This window comes from Pipistrellus kuhlii, unplaced genomic scaffold (assembly GCF_014108245.1).
Source record: "Pipistrellus kuhlii isolate mPipKuh1 unplaced genomic scaffold, mPipKuh1.p scaffold_m20_p_15, whole genome shotgun sequence".
NCBI classification, from domain to species: Eukaryota; Metazoa; Chordata; class Mammalia; order Chiroptera; family Vespertilionidae; genus Pipistrellus; species Pipistrellus kuhlii.
Window position 1 is genome coordinate 540,900 of NW_023425460.1, and position 8,134 is coordinate 549,033.

The window sequence follows — 8,134 nt, forward strand, 5'->3', positions numbered from 1 at the left end:
TATATTGTTGGAGAAATACTTGTGAAGGTCACAGCACTGAGTTATAGGCTCACTGAGACATTAAGATTTAATCAGAATATTATAGAATATCCCCTCTTCAACCCCCTTTACAATTATACTAAGAGGGTTTCAGTATATTAACAGCAATTACTGCTGATAGAGTTACAAGACACACACTTTCTCTGTGGAAGAGTACTTAGGGAAGCCTAAACTCAAGAGAGGAGACCAAAACAAGGGAGATGCCTCAGGCATCTACAGCTACAGAAAACATTCAGTATAACCCGACTCCTATCAGTGAACATAAATCTCCACACAAAAGGTCTATGTATCCTAGTTTTTATTACCAGCATGTCTATCTTTCAACATGAAATTACAAGCCAAACTAAAAGGCAAAACAAAACACACTTTGCAGAGAAATACCATCCTTAGAACCAGACTCAAATATGACACAGATTTTGGAATTATCAGATGGGAATTGAAAATATATAGCTGTGATTAATATGGTAAGGGCTCTAGTATAAAAGGTAGACAACATGCAAGAACAGGTGAGTAATGTAAGCAGAGAGTCTGAAACTCTAAGAAAGAATCAAAAGGCAATGCTAGAAAACAAAAGCATTGTAATGGAGAGGAAGAATGCCTTGATGGGCTCATCAGAAACTAGGCTTTGCCAAGGAGAGTGGTGAGCTTAAACACAGCTAAACTGAAATGTGAAGAGAAGAGAGCATGAGAAAAAACAAACAAAATAGAATAGAACACCCATGAACTGAGGGACGATATCAAGAGACATAGCTTATGCATAATTGGAACAGAAGGAGAAGAAAGAGTGAATGGAACAGAAAAAAATATTTGAGTAATGGATGAGAACGTTTCATTAATAAAAAAAAAAAAATAAAAAAAAAAATGGCAGACTACACACCACAGATCCAGGAAGCTCAGAGAACACCAAACAGTTTAAATGACCAACCAAACAAACAAACAAGAACCAGCTCTCACCCAGCCATATTATTTTCAATCTGTAAATAAGAAGAGAGAGAGAGAGAGAGAGAGAGAGAGAGAGAGAGAGAGAGAGAGAGACAGAGAAATCTTTAAAGAAACTGGTGGTGTAACTGCACAAAAACCTTGTTTTCTTTAAGCTGGCCTTTTCTTTTGATCTCTCCCCTTTCCTTTTGATTTAAGCTGGCCTCACCCAACACCATGATTCACCCCTTGCTTAATCATTAAGTCCTCAGGATAACAAGGCTCTGGTCAGCATCCGGTAGTTGTAGAAACTACGTCTTGGGTCTATTGACAACAGAGACAGAGTTTTCAATCAAGCATAAGTTGTATTTTAGCTCTAGACCCTGGAAAGTAGAATGATCCTTCCAAATCAGACAGAACAACTCCATGACTGAAATCAGGACCAGATGCAAAGACCGATTGCCTCCTACCATAGTGCCAACCAATCAGTATAGACTAACTTCTTTAGTCACCATGATTAATGATTTGTTTCCCTGTATAATCCATCCCATGGAAGCTATTGGGGAGCTAGTTCTTCGGCATTAACTGTAACTCTGGGCATGGCGCCATCTCTTCAAATAATTTATCCTTACTTTCGTGGCTGCAAACTCCTGTTTGTGTCTTAGGGTGAGTGTAGGCAAACAGATCCCTTCAGTCCAGGAACAGTGGGTGGGCAGTGGTGGTGGTAAATCACCTACCCGTGTTTTCCCGAAAATAAGACATCCCCTGAAAATAAGACCTAGCGCAACTTTGGGAGAAAAAAATTAATATAAGACACTGTCTTATTTTGGGGGAAACAGGGTACTTACAGAGAAATTAGGATAAGAATACTGGATTTCTAATCAGAAATGAAGCAAACAAGAATAGAGCGGAATGAAATATTTAAGGTATTGATAAAAAAATCTCTATAATTCTCTTTTCTAAAATATTTTTTTTATTGATTTTTCAGAGAGAGAGAGAGAGAGAGAGAGAGAGAGAGAGAGAGAGAGAGAGAGAGAGAGAGAGAGAGAGAGGGAGAGGGAGAGAGAAAAACAGATATTGATGCGAAAGTGAACCATTGACCAAGCTCACAACTCTGGCGTGTGTCCTGACCAGGAATCAAACAGGCAACCTGTTGGTGCATGGGACGACGCCTAACCAACTGAGCCACACCAGGGTTCTAATCTAGAATGCTATAACCAGAAAAATATTCTTTCAAAAGTGGACGAGAAATAAAGACTTTCTCAGAACAATAAAATTGAGGAAACTCATCACCATCAAGCTGGCCTTGCAAGAAATCTTAAAAAAAATTCTTCAGGCAAAAGGAAATGATGCAGGTCAGAAAGTTGGATTTACATAAAGAAAGAAAGAGCATTTGCAAAGGAATAAGTGAAAATAAAAGAAAATAATTTATTTTCTTCTTTTTAATTTGTCTAAAATATAACTGTTGAGGCAATGATCTTGTCAGCATGTTGAGCGGGTAGTTGAAATGAGTGACAGCATTATCTCAAGGGGCCAGAGAGGGAAATTGGGAATACTTTGTTATTAGATACAAAGATGCATGGTGTTATTTGAGAGTAGATGTAGAGTAGTTCAATATGTTTATTGTATACTTTAGGGTAACCAACATTTTTTAAAAAGAAGCATAATTGATACTCAGGAGAGAAAATAAAATTGAATCACATGAAATTCCAATTAACACTACAGGAAGCAGGAAAAGAAGGACACAAAAGAAACAAAGAATAAATGTAACTGATAGGTGACAGTCACAAATATAGCAGATATTAATACAAATAACCACTTTATTAATTTTATTTTTTGATGTTATCAATCCAATTTATTGATTATGTCCTTATTGAGGTGGAGGGAGGAAGGGTCACATCTTACCACTGCAGACCCTTTGATCATCTTGACAGCTTCTGCTCTCCCAGGTCCCCTCAGCTCTGCCCTGGTTTCCCTCCTGAGCAGGGGAATGTTCTGCTGTCCTATGAGCCCTGAAACTAACACCCCAGAAATCCTCAGGGAGTTCCTCTGCTCCCCCCAAGTCACAGCCAGGGGCAGAGAGGTGAGGATCAGGACAGGCAGGGTGAACTAGAGCAGGAATAGGAGACTAAAGTCCTTTAGTGCAGAGGAAGAAACCACACCATGGAGGGAAATTAGAGGACCCAGGACAGTAATTCAGGCCCCCCAGAGGACCCTGACTGTAGGACAGCAGGTGAGTGGGAACGAGTGGGAGCCTACCACAGCGGCTCCAGGCCTCTCGCCTGCCTCAGCCACTGAGAAAAGACGCTTGGAGGCCTTGTTCATTGCCTCTGAGAAGATGAAGGCGAGGACAGTGTGGGGGTCCAGGCTGGCACAGTGCGGTGTAAAGCCCGCCCACAGGCCGAGGAAGCCCTCTAGTGAAGACCTTTACCAGCACGTCCAGCCTGTTTCTGCATTTCGGCTTCCAGTCAATCATTCACATATTCTAGATCTTGGCAATGTCCATGGGCATGGGGGCAGCAGTAGTGACCAGGCCACTGATCATGCTGGCACAGAAGTACATAAGTGGCATGGGACGTTGTCAGAGAAGTAGCCCGAGTCCAGTCAGAACTGCTTGGATTGGGAGTAAGAGGTGAGCTGGGCAGCATTGACAATGGCAGCCCAAGCCATGGTAGGGATGCAGCCCCTCCATAGTGTGGGGACCCCCTCCCCCTTCCAGGGTGATTCAAGTCAGGGCATTTGACACGCTTTTGTAGCCAGGGCTCGGGTCAGGTGGAAGTCGGCCACTGGCGGTCATGCAGATAAGAGTTACCTTGGTGGTGTTCCCACCAGTTGCACCTGCAATCATGCTATTAGGGGCCATCAGCCCCAGTACAGATGCCAAGGCCCATGGTGGTGGCAGTGGCCTGGTGCAGAAGGCCTGCTGACGGCCAGTGTAAATGCCCCTCAGCCCTCTGCCTTCAGGATGCTGGTGAGACCATGGGACCTGGTTTTGTACTCTCCCGTCTTGGCTCCCCGCTTAGCTGTACCTGGTTCTTCACCAGGCCCAGGGGTTGTACAAAAATGGTAGCTCCCATCCAGCCAGGGCCCCAAACAGGAACTTGACATCCTTTCCCCTGGGACTTGCAGTTGCTGCCATCACGACTTGATGGCCCTCGACACCCCCAAATAATCACTTTACATTTAGATGGTCTCAATACATCAATCAAAAGACAGAGATGGAAAGTGTATTTAAGAGAAACAACAAACCCAATTGTGTGTTGTCAACAAGTAATAAACTTTAAATGCAAAGACTCAACTTTAAGATGGAAAGATGGAGACTCATGTTGAAAGACTCTTGTGAACATGTTGCAGGTGTGGGGGTAGTACACATGTTAGGAGGTCTGAACTCTAAAAGTCTTGTCAGAGGTGGGTATGCACAGGCACCAAGGGTAACATATGCTCACATGGCTGTCTTCCCTTTCAGCAGGAGGCTTCCCAGCGTTGCTAAAGCAGAGGCTGGGCAGGTGTGGGCCCTGGGCCAGCATTGCCTGGGAACTTGTTAGAGATGCGGATTCTCGGGCTCCAACCTGGACCTACTAGAACAGAAGCTCTGGAGGTGGCACCCCGCTGTCTGCGGTCAATAAGCCTCCCAGGTGTTTCTGACGCACACTCAGGTCTGAGAACCTCTGCTGTGTGGAGGATGCTTATATGAGTTTGGTCTGGTTCACATTCTGGGTATTTTAAAGACTAGGTACTCATTCTCAGACCTATGTTCCCTTGTATGGCTGACTGTATAGGGATGCATTTATTTCTCTAGTCCAGTGGTCAGCAAACCACAGCTTGCGAGCCACCTGCGGCTCTTTGGCCCCTTAAGATGGCTCTTCCACAAAATGCCACGTGCAGGTGCACAAGTACAGTGCAATTGAAACTTCAAGGCCCAAGCGCAGAAGTTGGTTTTTGGCCTGAGTGAGTCTATTTTGAAGAAGTGGTTCTAACGCCAAGCCACACTCAAGGGGCCAAAGAGCCGCAATCTGGGTCGGCCATTTGCTGACCACTGCTTTAGTCCAACTACCTCCTAGGGGGCCTGGGTGTGTCACTGTTAATCTATTAAGCCTCACTTGGCAGGGTATCAGCTGGGGCTCACATAGGATGCAGGATCTTTGGTCCCATCCCCGATCTACTGAGTCAGAATCTGCATTTTAACATGACCTCCTGGGGATGTTTAGTGAAAACTAATTGAGCAACTGGGTAAAGAAAGTACTCATCAAGGAGAACAAGCATTTAAAATTGAGTACAATGAATAAAAATTTCCATTTTGTTTTCTATCAAGGAGGTCCTAGACTGGGGCAGGACCTCCTGGTCAGTTCTGGAGGGACTATGGTGCCTCGGGGGAAAGGAAGCCACCTACAGGGAGAAGGAATCATGGAGAAGTCTCCAACTATCCAGAGCCAACAGGAAGTGGTTGTGCCTTTAAGACACCAGGGATGAGCAAACCAGCTTTGACACTCCTGAAACAGAGCATAAGACAAAGGGAGAGGGACCACTGTGCAATGTTGACATCCTGGGTCCCAGGAGTTCTGCTGCAGTGTGAGAGGACGCCTGGCAGGATATAACAGCAGCACTCACATGGAGCAGAAGTGTTTGTAAATATACCCGAGACTAGTGAAAAACTCAGTGTCCTGTCCGGCAGAGCCCAGTGGGAAATGAGTTATTTCTGCTAACGTCACCCTATTACCTCCCATAGGCTGTGAAGGGCTGGGCGAAGTCTGATTACTTTTCAAGAATACTTTTGTGTCCTCCCTGATTCTGATCATTCCTTCAACTAGCCCTTTGATTAGCCTGCGGGAACATCCAGAAACTCCTAGGAGAGAAAACCTAGGCAGCGATATTATGTAGGATAGCTTTCTTTGCTCTGTGATTTGGTCTGTTTCTCTGTTTGATTTTCTTTATCTGTGGGAATAAGAATTTCATTAATATCTCTTTGTAATGGATAATGTGGGCTGGCATATTTGTTAAGTTCTTTGTGCCATCGAGGTTTTATCCTCCTAGAACAATAGACTTTGAAATTAGTTGAGCTCCAAACTACCCAGGTTTTCAGCTTTTATCTCATACTTTACATGCTTCCCCTAAGAACACTGTATTTGCTTTCCAGGGCTTTGCTTGTGTGCTTTATTTCCTCTATGGAAAGGCCCAGGTAAAGTTTAAATTACAGTTAATTGATAGAGGCCAAGGAATAAGATAGAAAATTTAATTAGTTTTCCTGCTATATAATGTGTATTAATCTGACTTCCCACACTGGAGACTAACATATCTTAACTTAAGGTGCGCACGAAGTGTTCTGTTTAAATATACAGAGTGGGAATCATTCTCCCAGCTTAGTGTCTGTCTAGACAGAGAAGAGAATCAAATCCCTTTTAAATTATAAAATGGTTCTGTGATTAGAGACATGGCTGCCTCCCACGACGCTCACAAAACTTTCATGGATAGTAACCACCTGTTGACACTGCGTTAGGTAGGAGGCCCGAAGCAGCTGCCGGTGGTGTTCCAGGCTACGTGCTCTCAACCCACCTCTGCTTCCAACTGCAGCATGGTGGGAGGTCTCCTGCAGACCCCCTCTCGCCTCCGATGCTCATGGGCCTCAGCTTTGGCCTCAGGGATTTCTCCAGCATGCAAGGTGCTTGCTCAGCCCACATGCTCAGGCCGGAAGTGTGAGGGAGTTGGTGCCCTGCAGTGACCAACACCATTATGAGCAGGAGCTGGTGGGTCAATGCCCCGACCCTAGGCCTGAGACCACAACTCTGCTTCATTGCTGCCTGGCTCCCCTGGCTGGACTGAGCTTCGTCATGCACAGCAGTCACCAGCTTGCTTAAGGACCCGTTGTTGGGCCTGCTGCCTTCCCTGTCTCTCCTCTCTCTGGCTTCTTGGAACTGCCTCCCAAATAAACTACTTGAGCCCAGGTCTTTGTCTTAGTTCTTGCTTTTGGGGAACTCAAAGTAAGAAGAACTAATGAATTTGGAGGGTTCTGTAGGCTGATCTTGAGCATAAGCTTACAGTTGACTAGCATTTGTCCATGACTCTTCATTCAACAAAAGCTTTTGAGAGCCTGTGGTGTGCTAGCCAGGGTTTCTGCTTTTGAACAAACAGAACATCTGCCTGCATGATCATTCCAGACACTTCTCTAAACCCCACAACAGCCGTGTGAATTAGATATTATTTGTAACCCCATTTACTGAGATAGAGGATTCTCAGTTCTTTGGAGGATATAAACATAAGACAGTTTAATCTTTCTAAATACTGTTAAATGTTCTCCATGGATAGGCGTGGCCCCAGATTTCTTCCCAGTTTTATACATTTTCAGCCACTTACGGTTAGACACATTCATTCCAGTTTTATGACTCCCATGCATTTTAAAACGTGAACCTTGTAATCAATTCTACAGTTTTCTCGGCTCTCCTGCGGCATGTTGGCATCACTGCAGAGCGTTACAAATCCCATCTCTTAGACTCCTGTGCGAGAGACGCTGATGCCACTGGGTGGGACCGGTTTCAAATTCTCCCGGGTATTCTGAGGTGCAGCAGGCCTGAGGAGGGAGGGGGAGAGTGGGGAACAGCCTGTCTCTCTCCCATCCTCCACTGTTCCCTTTCCTCTGCTTGCAATTTGGTGCTAGAGCCGATTTCTACTGGTCACCACCATCGGTCCTGCTTGTTGTCCACGGGCCCAGAGAGGACGGGCAGCATCTGCACTGGTGTCTAGAGGAGCTCTGAGACTTTGCTGCTCCTTTGCCAGACCTTTGGCCTATGGCCTCCAGTTTCTCCAACATGCCTGAGGGCTTTAACCTCATTTGGTCTGAGGGCATGGTCAAGTCTAGTCTCTGCAGCTCTTAGGGGCATTCCTGCCCATCTGCCCAGCTGTTCTCCCGGCAGTCCCCCTGGCCAGGCAGACACCACAGCTGTTCTCCCAGTGGCCAGGCAGACACTACAGCACATGATGTGGATCCCCTTCCTGCGTACCCTACCACTCACCTGTGTGCCGTACCTCTCACCTGCAAAGGCAATAGGGTCTCTCGGACCTCTTTCTCTGCTTCAGGAAATGGAGCTGGGAGTGCGTCCTTCCCTTACAGTTGGTGAAGGAAACATGTCTCTCCACAAGAACTTTTTACTGCTCAGGGTGGAAGAGGGGGTGTTGGGGATTGTGA

The 8,134-nt window shown here is 45.5% G+C and overlaps 1 pseudogene; it reads right to left on the minus strand.

The window, feature by feature from the left end:
* Window positions 1-3,153: 3,153 nt before the first annotated feature.
* LOC118718994 lies at window positions 3,154-4,096 on the minus strand (annotated as a pseudogene).
* Between the last annotated feature and the right edge of the window lie 4,038 nt (window positions 4,097-8,134).